Source organism: Orycteropus afer, unplaced genomic scaffold (genome assembly GCF_000298275.1).
Source record: "Orycteropus afer afer isolate SDZICR_OR568_19922 unplaced genomic scaffold, OryAfe1.0 scaffold00108, whole genome shotgun sequence".
Classification (NCBI taxonomy): domain Eukaryota; kingdom Metazoa; phylum Chordata; class Mammalia; order Tubulidentata; family Orycteropodidae; genus Orycteropus; species Orycteropus afer.
Window position 1 is genome coordinate 3,840,715 of NW_006921695.1, and position 16,485 is coordinate 3,857,199.

Sequence of the window (16,485 nt, forward strand, 5' to 3'; positions counted from 1 at the left end):
CCTGGAGAAGGATGTCATGCTTGGTAGGGTGGAGGGTCGACGAAAGAGGGGGAGGCCTTCAACGAGATGGATTGATACGGTGGCTGCAATGATGAGCTCAAGTATAGCAGGGATTGTGGGGCTGGCGCGGGATCGGACAGTGTTTCATTCTGTTGTGCATGGGGTCGCTATGAGTCAGAAATGACTCGACGACACTTAACAACAACAACAAAAAGTCTGATTTATATATTTTGGGGCTCTTTCATTGAGTCCATGGATATTTATTATGTTTATGTTCTCTTGTTCAGTTGATTCTTTAATCATTATATATGTATAATGTCCTTTCTTGTGCCTTACGGTGGTTTTTGTCTTAAAGTCAATTTTATCAAAATTTAATATTATCACTCCTGCTCTTTTTTGATTGCCATTTGCTTTATATATCTTTTTCCAACATTTGATTTTTAGTGTATTTTTGTCTTTGTCTCTAATGTGTGTCACTTGTAAACAGTGTATTGATGGGTTATCTTTTCTTATCTGTTGTGCAACTCTACATCTCTTGAATGGTGCATTTAATCCATTAACATTCAGTGTAATTATTGACAAGCATGAATTGGTTGCTCTCATTTTGTTATGTGTTTTGTCTTGGTGTTGTTGATTTCTTTGTTCCATATAATTTTCTGTGCTGAGCTCATTTGTTTATGAATTATGTTATCCTTTCCTTCATTGCTATTATTTTGGTATTTGCTAAATATTTGTGTTTGTCCTCTTTTTTATTGTGATGTGAAGGTTTATCATTTTTCTTTGAGGTTACCCTGTGATTTATAATTTTCTCCCCATGTTTGGAATAGTCTGTTTTATCTCGGAACTCCCTTGACTTCTTCACCATTTAGAAGTTCTGTAACTACATTATTTTTCCCCTCTTTTTTGCTTGTATTTGTCCTCATTTGCCAAATGATGTTTCTGGTTTCCTGTTTACAATCTTGTAACCTAATTTTACTTTGGATACTTCCATAACTGAGTAGGTTTCTGGGTTATGTCATCATGTGTGTTAATGGTCAATTGTTATTTGCTGCTGTTGGTTGTTTGTTGAAAGGAGTCCCTTTAGTATTTCTTGTAAGCTTGGTCTGGTTTTAACAAATTCCCTTAATTTCTGCTTATCTGGAAATGTCCTAATTTTATCTTCATAATTGAGGGACAATTGTGCTAAGTATACAATTCTTGGTTGTAAATTTTTCTCTTTCTGGGTTTTATATATACCATCCCATTGCCTTCTCACCTGCATGGTTTCTACCAAGAAATTAAAACTTAGACTTATTGATTGCCCTTTGTAGATAACGTTTTTGTTTTTCCCATGCTTCTTTAAGGATTCTTTCTTTGACTTTGGTTTTGGTGAGTTGGATGATGACATGTCTTGGTGATTTTCTTTTGACATCTATACTGTTTAGGATTTGTTGGACTTCTCAAATGTATTTCTCATCTTTCATCATATCAGGGAAGTTTTCTTCCAGAATTCTTCAAGTATTTTCTCTGTGGTGTTATTTGTCTATTCCTGCTATGAATTCTGATTACACATAGGTTATTCCTTTTTTTGGTATCTCACATGAACCTTTGGCTTTCTTCATTTTGTTTTGATCATTTTTACTGATTAATACCTTTCTTAGAAGTATTCAGGTATTTGTTTTTAATCTTACTAATTCTGTCTTCCATTGATTCGAATCTACTCCTTTGCCCATTTAATACATTTTCTATATCCAAAAATTTAGTATTAATCTTCTGAATTTCTAGCTGTAGATTTTGTATAATTTCCCATTTTTCATTTATTTTGTCATTTGGTTCTTGTATCATCTTCTGAACTTGTTCTCTGTTTTTTCTATGTTTTCCTTATTTTTTTAGTGTTTTCCTTGATTGTCTCTCAATCCTTTGAATGTACCTAAATATAATTATTTTTAATTCCTTATCAGGGATTCTCACCGATGCTTCTTCATCAGGGATGCATTCTAGGCCTCTATTCTGTTCCCTTGTTTCTACTGCTTTGTTTTACTTCTTTGTGTGAACTGTGATGGTCTGTTGTCTCCAAGTCATTGTGACATTGTATTTTATTTTATTGGTGGTTCTGTGTTGGAGTTATTCACCCAAGACTTTTGTTTTCTTTGGATGCATCTGAGTAAGCAGGGTACTATATTTCCCTGTTTGTTAGTTGGCAGCACTTATGCACTCACTACTTGTCTCCTGGTGGGTGTGATAGAGAATGAGAGTGGGTACACAGATCTCTTAGCTGTTTGTGAAGAGCAGTGAAGGGTTAGTATTGGCTGTCATGTATCATTGACCAGTTGGTACAGAAGCAACTGGTGTCCCTCATTCAGTAGGGAAGGCTTCAAGAAGTAAGAGAACAGTTGGGTCATATGGGTATGGTCACGGTCTCCCACTCAATTAGACAAAAACAAAAATAAAAAAAAAAAAGCCACCAAAAAGTAACAACAAGAGAACAAAAAACACACACTACATAAACACACAAGAATAATCACCCAAAAGAGAAAAAAAAAAAACATCAAGAGGAAAGATAATAAATGACACAAAATATTTAAAGAAATACTTAATATATATATATATATGCTCTGGTAGCATAGTGCCTAAGGCACCTGACTGCTAATCAGAATCTGAACAAGTATACTGTTACTTTAAATATCCAAAATAGATGCACTGCATGTAAACAATCAAAATGGCTACACCCTCTGGACAGCTGAAAGTACATAGCTCTCTTTGTCTTCTTCTTAGCTGTTTCCTTTTTAAGTCATCAGCCACCATTGCAGTTGTCCATGCAGCCCTTGGTGAGCAGTGTTGATTTTCAAGTTAATTCTCAGGTCCTAACACCACTTGGAGATGTTCAAACTGACCATGCTATCAGAATAGCAGCTCCATTTGCCTCCTTATTCACTGTTTTCATGCAGGTTCTTCTACTATTTGGTGTTTAATCCACTTCCGTATCTTCCTTTCAAAGCTAAGGGCTCCAGGATTATCTGCTGTATCTGTGTCAATTGGTTTCTCTTTTTTTGTTGAAGAAGGTCTGTGTAGCTTGTCTGCTTACTCTGCCACCTTACCAGAAGCCAGACCTTAAAATTCTAACTAGAAAATGAGCAGCTTACATTAAATGATTGCTATGGTCACTCCAAGTTTTATGATGTTATCATTTTGTGGTTGTATGAAAACGTTAAATAAAAATGTGAAGAATTTGGATGGGTGTGGTTGGATAACATTACGTTTGTCATCTCCCTGCTGTGTGTGTCTCAGGATATTTCATTTTGTTAATATGCTTAATATGGAGAACATAATTTTGTATTTGTGAATGTAAACATTATTAATTAATAGCACTCTTAAAATAATGGCATAAACACTGAGAAATTGGGTAAAGGTCTTGGAATCTAGCAGGGAGGAATAGGATATTCAACAGAGATTAAAAAAATAAAAACTTAGTGCATCTAAGGGAAAAAAATAATCCAAACTACATTACAAAAAGTTCTGGAAAACATTAGTGGATATAGGATCTTAAAGGTAAAAAGGGAATAGATTGTTTATGAACTGTAGTAAATTATTCCAAGACAAATGTACTGTAATTTTAGCCCACTGAGACATCACCTAATAAACCTGCCACATTTCATAACTGAAATTCTCTGTAATTCAGAGTCCTAAGTAGGAAGGTTTAAGATAAGTAAACAGATGATAGGAATTCTGATTTTTGAGGGTTATTAGTGGGAGGAAAATTATTGATTATACCATTGACTGCCAGAAGAGCAAACAAATCAGGAAGAACCGCCAGAACACTCTTAAAAAGTAAGAGGGTAAGACTTCCTCTTGTTTATTTTTTGGACACATCTTCAGGAATGATCAATTGCTAGACAAAGACATAATGGTTGATCAAGTAGAAGGTCAGTGAAAACAAGGGAAACCTTCCATGATATGGATTGACATGGTGGCTGTGACAGTAGGCTCAAGGTGAAGATGGATAGGACTTGACAATGTTTTTTTTTTCTGTTGGACAGAGGGTCACCATGTGTCAGAGCTGAACTGATTGGCAACTAACAAAAAAATCACCCAGTTTGCAGTCCTCCCCATGCATACTTTCCCTCTAATGCATGGTTGTAGCAGCAAATCATCAATGAGAAATTGACCAGTTACTCTGGTAGCATAGTGCCTATGGCATTTGACTGCTAACCAGAAGGTTGGTGGTTCAAACCCACCAGCCACTCCTCGGAAGGAAGGTTGGGCAATCTATTTCCGTAGTGATACTGCCTTGGAAACCCAAGGGGGGGAGTCACTATGAGTCGGGTCTTACTCAATGGCACATAACAACAACACAACATATGCCAGTCATTGTTGTAAGCATGTTATGTGTATTTACTCATTCATTTCTGCAAAAATCCACAAAAGATTTTTTTATATTATTATTGCTAATTTACAGCACATAACAACAACAACAACAATTTACAGATAAAGAAACTGAAGTTAGTAAGTGGTGGATTCAGGAATCAAATCCAGGCAGTCTTGCTTTAGATGCCTTATTTTCAAATATTTTCATTGCCTGTTGTGTTTGTATTTTGTGAGTTGGCCATCTTTGAATAAATTTTGCAAAAGAATGGTTTATTTTTGTGTGGGGCAATTTAGACTCAGTGATGAGAATTCTCATTTTCCACGTGGAAGCCCTGGGTTGAATTCCCACTCAGTGCATTACTCAGAGAGATCATATTTCCTTTGGGTTTTATGTTTAGGCTCTTTTATGAATTGTTTCTCATGAGTGGGTCAAAAGTTTTTCTTTCTGTACTGATGTTTGCCATCTCTGATCATGAAAAAAATCTAGTATTTTTTTCAGTTTTAACAGTTGGATAAAGGATGTTGTGTCATCTCACCCAATATCTTAATATTCCCAGAAGGTTTGGCATCACTGAATAATTAATTCAGTTAAAAATTGATCTTCTTGTATGTCATGCAGTATTACCTTCAAAAATATTCACTTCCATTTAGTTAGAGTCATTCTGTTTTCTTGATTTATTTTTCATTATGAAATGATTTTAAGTCATAATAGTAGGTATTGCAAGAACTATTTTTAACCTTGTATAGTATTTAATATGTTAAGTTTACTTAAACTTTTATCAATGACATATCTATTGTGAACATGTCTTATTATTGCAATACACAATAGACATCTCTTATTTTCATCCATATTTAATTCTAGTCATAAATTAATTTCAGAGTGTTAAGTATGAAGACTCCTTAAACCTCATTTGGTTTAAGCTCTCATTTCCAAAGATATCTAGAGAATGTAAATAATGTGTTCAGATGATAATGACAGTCATCTTAATACAATTTTAATATTAATAAAATGATTATAAGAAAATAGTTACTTGCTTTTTAATTTACAAAGCATTTTCTACATGTGTTATTCCATAGATCTTTCCTAAAATTCTGTGGATGGCTACAACAGAAGTGATTATTATGAAAGTGTAGCAATAGGAAAACATAAATATAAAGACATTAGATTATTTTTCTTAATGTCATATAAGGTATAAATAAGATATAGAGATTCAAATTCAGGCTTTCTACTTCTCTTAATCATATATGAATACTTAGTGTTTATTGTTAAATGAGTATGAATTATTTCAGTATTAAAAAAAAAAGAGAGAGATGAAGACCTTATAATGAGCACCCACATATTAAGTACTCAGCTCAAGAAATAAAATGACCAAAAACCATCAGCCTCAAAATTCTCTTTCAAAGTTTATTTATTCATTAATTTTGTAATGGATATTTTCTTCTTATCTACATGCCTTAACAGATATTTTTGCCCCTGTAACATATTTTATATTTTAATTTGATTATTATATAAATAGAGTAAAATGCCATAGGGTATGTCCATTTCCAATTTCCTTTGATACACCAAGTTCCTCTCAAACACTATTCAATAATTTCATACACTCATCAGTCCAGCCCCATGTACAAGATAGCCTGTTCCTTTATGTTGTCAATAACTTATAACTGTGTGGCATGTGTGCTTATGTGTGACTATGTATGTGTCTGTGTGTGTGTGTGAGAGAGAGAGAGAGACTAATGTGATGAATTTTATGGGTGTTTAATTATTTTTTTCTTGTGGTTCTCATTTACATTTCTGTGATTATTGACGAAATTGACTACATTTTCAGATTAAACACGCAAACATACATTTGGATTTTCTCCTCTAGGGGCTCTGGTAGCATAGTGCCTAAGGCACTTGACTGCGCACCAGAAGGCTGGCGGTTCAAACCCACCAGCCACTCCTCGGAAGGAAGGTTGGGCAATCCTACTTCCATAGTGATACTGCCTCGGAAACCCAAGGAGGGGTCGCTATGAGTCGGGGCCGACTCAACGGCAAACAACAACAACAACAACAGCAGGAATCACTCATACATAACTTTAAAGAATCCTGGCAATGTAGTGGTTAAACACTGGGCTATTAATCAAAAGAACCACCAGCCTTCTGCTTCCCGGTCAAGTGCTTTAGGCACTACACCAAGATTACAGCCTTAAAACCCTATGAAGCAATCTACTCTTTTCTATAAGGATGCTGTGGTCAGAATGAAACCCATGGCAATGAGTTTGGTCTGCTTTGGGTTTAACTGTTTTCTGTCTTTTCCTGAATATTCTGTTTGTTTGTTTGTTTTTCCCCCTTATTGATTTATAGAAGTTCTTTATATATCTTGGATAAGAATTTTTGCAGATTGTGATTTGAAAATATATTTTTCCTGTGTTTGGCTTTTATTTTCACTTGTGTATTACTTGTTTTGATGTGCAGAATTTTTTAAAAATGTCTAATCATTTTTTGTCCTTTTCCCTTTTTATCGTTATTTAAATTTTTTCAAGTAAATATTTACCTTCCCTGAGATAACAGAGGTCTTTTCATATATTACTTTTAAAATTCTGAAGTTCTGTTTTCTATTTTATGCTTAATTTATCTTGAATTGGTTTTGTGTGCTTGTATCCTGTATATATGAATCCAGTTTATCACATTGTTAACTGTCCCACAATCATTTACTGTATAATATATACTTTCCTACTAATTTTTCTATGATTTTTACAATATAAATGTACCAGAAAAGTGAAAAATTTATTATTATGATCCAATGTATTTTCAATAATTCATTCTAATATAAAATCTATTTTGTATAATATTAATACAGTTAAAATATATTATTTATTATTCACCTGGTGTTTCTCTTGGAAATAGCATTTACCAATTTTTTTTTTAACCCACCTAGATGATAGTTTTCTTACTATTTATGGTGAATTTATTCGATTTACATTTTTTTGTAATCAGTGTTATAGCTATATCACTACATATTTTGTACTTTTTGTTTATGCTTTTGTTGACCTTTTTTATTATATTTTTTCCTGTCTTGCAAGTGAAACTTTTTTTTTGCTGATTCTTTTAGCAGTTATTCAAATTTTGACAAGCTTTTTTAGCCACTCTACAGTAAATCAATATTTCCACCTTCCTTCATAAAGACCCTTAAAATATATAATGCTCTAAATCCAACTGCATCTTTTTCTGCCATAGATCTTTTTAGATTTATTTATATATACATTAGTTGCTTTGTTCATCATTCTTTCTTTTGTCTCAGTCTTCCTACTGTGATCATTTTCTCTCAATAATATGAAGAATACTAAGCAGTTATTTTGTAGAACAATTATAAATTTGGATTTGTTTGATATTTCTTGAAAATTAATTAAGATTATGAATTTTTGGCAATGGCTCACTTCAACTAGCACATGCTGTTAGACATTTCTTTAATGGTAATATTAAATGTATTATTTGGTTAAGGCAAGAAAAAAAGTCATGAATGACATAGAATGAGGAAATGTATCAATTGGAGGTTGGTATTAGGTGCTTGTCTTGGTTCTTCAGTGCTGCTATAACAGAAATATCACAAGTAGATGGCTTTAACAAACAAGAATTTATTTTCTCACAATTTAGGAGGCTAGAAGTCCAAATTCAAGTAGCAGCTCTAGGACTGAGTGAAAGACCCTTGAGTTGGGATTCAGCTCTGCCTGTGCTCCTGGCCCACTGAAGCTGGTGGGGTCCTCTGATTCAGGAAGCTGTTGACTGCTGAGACTGACAAACCCAAAGTTAACAAATAAAATGACACCATCCCAAGATTATCAAGAAGTATAGCAAGCCACTAGTTAAGTCTAGAAACAGCCCCAATATCGGCAGATAACGTGGTAGGCCACTCACTGATGACTCAGCTAAATGCAGGATCCAAGTGTGGCAAGAAGATATAGACATTTCTCAAAGTGTCTTTTTATATACTGGAAGCAGACCACATCCCTAAGACAGCAACTCAGCTGTTCATGGTAGATTCCACCATGGAATTTATTACCAGTCTCATCATCCAGCTACCCAGCCACTCAAAACCAGACCCAGGCAAGTTGACATATAACCTTTACTAGCACAGTGCCATTGATTGAGTTCCAACTCGTAGTGACCCTGTGTACAACAGAATGAAATACTGCCCAGGACTGCACCATCAGATTCCAAGTGGATGACATTGGTGGTCGAACACTGTTGTAGGAAAACAAGGTCTTTATCCCCTGTCATGAAGAGCCAATGATAACAACATGTTATCACTGCAGGAAAGCAAAAGGTTTATTGGGTACCAGTACCCAAAGAGACAGAGAGAATCACTTCTCTAAAATGTCTGTCTCCTTGACCAAAGGGGTAAACCTGATTATATAGGGAAATGGGTAGGGTGTTGAAGATCCCTTGGACTGCCAGGAATGTCTTTGTTCTTCTCTGCCCTGATTACTCCAGACTCAACATCGCTCTTCCCAGGGTCATCTTGTTTTGCAGGTTACGGTTCTCAGCCAAAACCAGTCTTTGGAGATGGTTACACTTAGAAGAATATATTATTGAAAATAACAGGCATGAGTGTCCATAAATAAGTGGGCTATTCTATTTACTTAAAAGAAAGGAAAAGGGAGAGAAAAATAGCAAGTTTGTCACTATGATTAACATCTACTTTAATCATGCCTGCTAGTCTGTTAAATTTCTGTAATTTTTAGTGAGAAGGTCCTTTGGCCTTCCGCTTCAGCCTTCCATAGCACTGTCAAGTTCTTCCAGTCTCAGAGTTGTATAGGTTGAGTTTCTTATGGTCCATTAGTTCTTTGGACTGTTTCCATGTGTCTTTGATTTTCTTTACTCTTCTTTTCTCCAAACAAAGAGAGACCAGTAGTTGCTGCTTAGATGGCCACTCTCAAGCTTTTAAGAGCTCAGTCTTAAATATTTTCATATACCATGTTTGTCAATTGAGCCTGATGTACCTTGTGACCATGGTTCCCACTCTGGAGGAGCAGCAAACTGCTACCTCAAGGTGCTTATTTGTGGCTAAGAAATTATCCTAACTTCGCCTCCTGTTATGTTTAAACTGCATGTGGAGGTTTTTATAGAATACACAAATGCATATGTAAGAATATTATCTCCCAAACCTATCTATGGTCAGAAGTAAATTCCTATTTGCCTACCCATACCTGTCTACCTATGCATCCACCTGTAAATTAGTGTTTACTGTTACTATTAATTATTTTGTCTACAATAACATTTCCCTTTATTTTCTGTACCTTTTGTGCACTTCTCTGTCGTCTTCTTTTCCTTAGTGATATTGTTCTAGTCACACACTTTGTCATACTGTTTTTCCCTTAATCCATATCAAATCTGCCTCTTAATTTCCACCCATTTCCCTCTGTTCCCTTACCTCCCATCCCTGGAAATCAACAAAGAAAATTTTCTTCCCTATGGAAACTTTTCCTTGACATTTTACAATAATGTACTCATATAATATGTGTTCTTCTGTGATTGACTTAGTTCACTCAGCACAATGTCTTCCAAGTTCATCCACATCATTGTGAGGTGATTCACTGATTATTAAACATAATTTTTATTTCTTCTGTTTTCCATGTCTTCTGTACAAAATTTTTCTTACTCTAATGAAAGAGTTTTCAAAGTTTTTGTTGTCACAGGTAAGTCTTTAAGCCATCTGGATTAAACTTTTGAATGTAGTGTGAAATTGATATCTTTTTTTTTTTTTTCTATACAGATCACCAACTATTCTAGCAGCATTTATTGAATGCCCATTTCTTTCCACATTGATATCTACCTCAGTCATGCATCCAGCTCCATATATGTAAGGCGTGTTTCAAGATTCTTGATTTTGTTAGTACATTGATGTAATATCTGCTTTTTTGCCACATTGTCTTAATACATACTTGTTTAATATAATAATTTGAAAGTTTTTACTCTAGATATTCAATTTTTTTTTTTTTTTTTTTTTATCAGTATGGTCTTTAGCACACTTCTTTTTTCTCTACAAATATGGAAATTAGTTTGTTAAGGTCTCCTGAAAAATCAGTTTTGAATTTTGGTGAGGATTGCATTGATTTTGCATATTAATTTATGTAGATTTTACATATTTAACTATTACTAATTCCTTTCTATATATAGAATAGATCTCTGTCTAAACATCTATGTCTTTTTGAAGGACCATTAGGTGAAATTGTATAATTTTCTCCATTAATGTTACGTGCCAGTTTAATCTATCCTAGGTACTGATTTTCCGAACGTTAATGAAGCTTGAAAGATCCCTGGTAGCACAAAGGTTAAGCAACTGAATGGTTGGCAGTTTGAATTTACCCAGTGCTTCTGTGGGAGAGAGACCCAGTAATCTGCTTCTATAAAGATTACAGCTTAGACAACCCTATGAAACAGTTCTACTGTGTCACATGATATCGTTATTAGTGAAAGGTCTAGTGATGACACACAACAACAACAATGAAGCATGAGCTTTATTGACTCTTTCTTGCACAGGTTCCTTCCAGGGCCCTATATCTCATTTTGTGAAATTTTTCTTAAAAACAATTCTTAATTTATATAATTTTCAAACTCCACAAAATCTGTATCTGCTCCTAATTATTAGCAACTATGTGTCCAATTTTCACTTTCAAAATATATTAAAATTTAACACAAGGCACTGTCATCTCTCATTTGGATGACAGTTCTAGAAATTGTTATGTAGTCTCAGCATTTTCACGCTCACTCCAACCTACCTTGTCCATTATCCATGAAGAAGACAGAACAATCATCCTGAATACCAGATCATGTCTGTCTATTTTCCTCTTAAAACTTTAATTGCATTTGGATTAATATCTAAGGTCATTCTTTTCGTAGTTTAAAATTATTCAGTTCCTACCTTTCTTTCCAGCTTTATCTTCTGCTGGCAAAATCCCACCGCTGCCCTTTGGACCTGCCAAAGGAGCTCTGGTCGTATAATGGTTAAGGCATTTAGATTTTAATCAGATTGATGGTTCAAAACCACCATCAGCTCCATACAAAAAAGTTTGCTTCCTTCAGTAAAGATTTCTAGCCTTGGAAACCCGATGGAGGTCACTATGAATCAGAATTGACTCAATGGCAGTGTTTTTTTTTTGGAGGGGTTGAGTGGAGGGCCTGACAAGCTCTCTCCCCTCACAGAGCCTTTGCACAAAGTACTACTTTTGTCTAGAACACACCACTCCTACATTTCTTTTGTTCTTCCTCACCTTTTTAAAATGTTTTCTTTGATGATGTTATTAAGTCCCACTCTATGAACGTAACTGTTTTTGTCCCTTTTTTTCTTAAAACTTATAACAATTTAGAATAATGTATGAATGTATTTGTTTTTCCTTTTAATGATTGTTTCTGTGCTAAACTGTAAACTCTATGAGAAATTTTTGTCCTCCATTCTGTTTTCCTTTGCATTCTCAAAGCCTACTACAATGTAGTTGCTCAATATATATTATTGGACTAAATAAATGAGTACCACATATACAAATTTTCACAGTTAAGTCAGTGTTAATAGGTACACCAATTTAAATTGTTTGTATTTAAATGTATTATACCTAAATATTTTAAAAGGTATTTTCCTTCTTATATAGAGTAATATGACTTAAAATAAAATTAGTATGATGTTTGTGATGGGGATCACTCTATAATTATTGTTGCGCAGTCCTTAGCCATTATCATGATTGGTTGCAGAACACCAGGTTTGTCTTCCTAGTCTGTCTTAGCCTGGAAACTCCAGTGAAGCCTGTTTAGCATCATAGCAACATGCAAACTTCCACTGACAGATGGATGGTGGCTGCTTATGAGATGTACTGTCCAGGAATCAAACTGATGTTTCCTTCATGAAAGGAAAGAATTCTACCACTAAACCACAAATCCTCCCTGTAATTATCAATATATACTAAAAGTGAGAATTCGCCCATGGACACATCCACATTGATTTAATAACTTAAATACTAGCAGGGAAACTGGTTATAAAGCTGATTCTCAGCAAGGATTTCCATGGATAATAAAATAACAAGACTCCAGTATACTTGTAACTAGGAGCTCTGGTAACATAATGCCTAAGGCACCTGACTGCTAACCAGAAGCCTGGTGGTTCAAACCCACCACCACTCCTCAGAAGGAAGATGGGGCAATCTACTTCCATAGTGATACTGCCTCAGAAACTCAAGAAGGGGTCACTATGAGTCGGGTCAGACTCAACGGCACATAACAACAACAACAACAATACTTGTAACTGGATAAAATCTTCATTTTAAAGAGAATTTAAAAAAAAAAAAATCATACCTTTCACTGATATAATTTGGAAGTCTCACTCTGTCAGACATTGTGCTAAGGACTTTAGGTGTATTATTTTATTTAATTATCCTACCAATCCTATGAATTAATGCAAGGTAAATTTAAATAGGTTAAATAACCTGCCTAATGTAATCAACACACAGAAGGTATTTAAAGCCTTGGGATTTTCTGGAATTCTACATCTAAATGATGAGGATCTCTTTTAAGGAACTTACTCTCCTTGGTAAGTCTACTTTGCCCACTGATACTAGCCAACTTGCATAGTATTCCTGGGCCTCAGATTCTTTCTTAGTAAAACATGTAAACAAAAACAAAAACGAAAACAAAACAAACAAACAAACAAACAAAAAAGACATCAATGACCTAAAAGTCCAATAAACTTAAAAACAAACAAAAAAAGTAAAGGCAGATTATAACTGAATACATCTAAACTCTCCAGACCACTGACCTGTATGTAGTAAATGTTGCTGTTGTTGTTGTTATGTGCCGTCCAGTCAGACCCGACTCATAGCGACCCCTCCTTGGGTTTCCAAGGCAGTATCACTACGGAAGTAGAGCTCCCCATCTTCCTTCTAAGGAGTGGCTGGTGGGTTTGAACCACCAGCCTTCTGGTTAGCAATCAAGTGCTTTAGGCACTGTGCTATTCACTAAATTGAGAGTTGTAGAATGGAAAGAGCCAGATTTTGGTGTCAAGAACTCTGTGTTTTGTCTTTGTACAATATGGCCCTAAAAAGAAAGCTGATTGCTAATGTTGATAATGACAATGAAAAGAAAGTAAAAAGGAATAAAAAAAAAAGTAAAAAGGAATAAAGAAATATGATTCTTGTATAAAATTATAGAGAAGTTTAGAAGACAATGCCTAATTAAACTCTGAAGATTTTTTTTTTTAAATAGACATCTGCATAAAGTTACAGAGCTAGCAAAGATGGAAATGTATCTTGAACTTAGAGCAGACTTAGTCTGAAGTCTATGCTTTTAAACATTTTGTTTGTCAAAGGCTTTCCTTAATTAGTAATTTTATTGTTTATTGTTTTTACTCTCATCCTACATATGATCTTGATGATAATCCTTCTTATAATACAAAATTGTTAGAGGTAGAGAGAGGACTGAATAATTCATGCATACTAAATGTGCAGCATGGTAGCTTGAAAGAAAGTAAGAACAGAGAAAAGCAAAAAAAAAAAAAAATAGATCTTAAATTATCAGAAGACACTATAGACGCTAGTCATTTTGAAAGGGACAAATCACCTTGAATAAGTTAATGTCTCTAGTGCCATAACTATAGCATGGGAAAAATAATCACGTTCATTATGATATCTTAAATCATGAAGAATAAAATGCAATGTGCAATATATTTTAGAAAAATTATCTTGCTTTCCTTTTCAAATTAAACATGTCTGTGAATTGAAAGGATAAACTAGACTATGCGGAAATTAATTATCACTAAAATAATTTGTAATCATTTAACCAGTTGCCATCAAGCTGATTCCGACTCATGATGATCTCATGTGTGTCAGAGTAGAGCTGTGCTTCTTAGGTTTTTCAGTGGCTGATTTTTCAGAAGTAAGAGGCTAGGTCTTTCTTTGGGGGCATTTATGGATGAACTCAAACCTCCAAACTCATTACTCTTTTGCATGAATTTATAGAGGTTAATTAATATAGGTTAAGTGCTTGACTGCTGAATCAAGGATTGGCATTTCAAACTCATGCAGTTACTACAAGGGAGAAAGATTCAGCAGTCCACTTCAGTAAAGATTATAGCCACACTTCCATTCTGGGTCAGTTCTACTCTGTCACATAGAGTTGCTATGAGTTGAAAATCTATTCAACTGTACCTAATAACAGCATCAATAATAAAAATATCAATACGAGGCTTGACACAATACTCTCTGCTTTAAAGAGGGGATGAAGTAGGCATGTATTCAATTCTTATGTACATACTTTCATAGTCAAATGTACAAACATTCACAAAATCACATGTTGCTTTTTTAAATAAAGAATTTTAATGCACTGAACAATTCATGCTTCCATTTTCTTACCATCACTCAATTTGAATCTTCTCTTCTGAAGCCTGAAACTAATAATTCCCTCCTGGCAGGGTCAATGTTTACAACTACTGAAGTCTGTGCCTCTCTCTTTCTGACTGCCCATCTTTTTCTAATATGGTTTATTTTGGCCATATTGGCTCTGGGTGGGTGGAGTTCACATGGTGTTTTGATGATTTGTTTTCCTGTAAATTTCTGCCTTGTTCTTCAATTGTCCTAACTGTGAAAATATATTTTCCTGTCAACTGTGCCCTGTACAGCAGACTTATCCAAATAATAGAGCATCTCATTAAACTACTAAGCTGCATTAAATGTACATTGTGGATAGAGCCCTAGCCAACATGCAAAGTGTAGGCATCTGTTCCACTGAGTGAGCCAGCAGGGTGTCTCCCTCTAGCAGACCAGAAGTAGGACTGGGTTTATACCAGCCAGAAGTTGCTTTTAGTAAAGCAGAGCAAAAGTTGAATTAAGTTTTCACAGTCCTTCTATATAGATACTGAAATGGACTAGATGCAAAAAGCACCTAGCAAAATGGTGCTGGACTCTTCTCTCTGCTTTTTTACCATTGTCTTCCATCTCCAACCCATAAAATAGTGTCATGTGTGTCTCTCTTTCTTCAGCCCAGATTTCCAGGTATAGAAGAGTGACTTCACAAAGATTTGCTTGCTTACTTAAGTTTTCTTCAGAATTCAGATACTAATATATGTGTATGAGACATTGGTTGCTCAATGACTTAATTCCTGGCCAATGCATCTTATGTACAGGCACCACCTGTTGGTCAGGGGAGGCTAGTGTATTGCTATAATCAGAACAGGTTTCAGTGGAACTTTCAGACTAAGATAAACTAGGAAGAAAAACCTTGTGATCTACTTCTGAACATCAAGTAATGAAAACCCTACGAATCTCAATGTAACATTATCTAATATGCAACCAAACATGGAGATGACACTGGACCGGGAGGCCTTTTGTTCTGTTGTGCATGGAGTTGCTGTGAGTTGTTCTGACTTGAGAACAACTAATGTGTATAAGTTGTTGTTGTTAGTTGCTGTCAAGTATTCTACGGCTCATAGAGACCCCATACACAGCAGAAGGAAACACGGCCAGACCCTGTGCCAGTTCCACGATCCTTGCTATGCTTGAGGCTATCATCACAGCCACCGTGTCAAACCATCTCGTTGAAGGCCTCCCCCTCTTTTGTCGACCCTCCACCTTACCAAGTATGACATCCTTCTCCAGAAAATGGTCCCTTCTGACAACATGACCAAAATAGGTGAGACGAAGTCTGGCCCTTCTCACTTCCAAGGAGCATTTTGGGTAGGCACTTCCTCCAGGACAGATCTGTTAGTTCTTTTAGCAGTCTGTGGTACTTTTTCTGATTCTCTATTAAATAATAATTTGTTGTTGTTGTTGTTATTATGTGCCATTGAGTCAGACCCAACTCACAGTGACATCTCCTTGGGTTTCTGAGGCATTATCCAAGGAAGTAGATTGCCCAACCTTCCTTTCAAGGAGTGACTGGTAGTTTTGAACCACCAACCTTCTAGTTAGCAGTCAAATGCCTTAGGCATTATGCCACCAGAGCTCCCTAATAATCATTTAGCCAATAGTTAAAGATTATAGTCATTTGCTGATAAAATATGTGTATGAAAGTATGGGAGCAATGTTTGCATAGTGCCTAAAGCATTTGACTGCTAACCAGAAGGATGGGGGTTCAAACCCACGAGCCACTGCTCAGAAGGAAGGTTAGGCCACCTGCTTTTT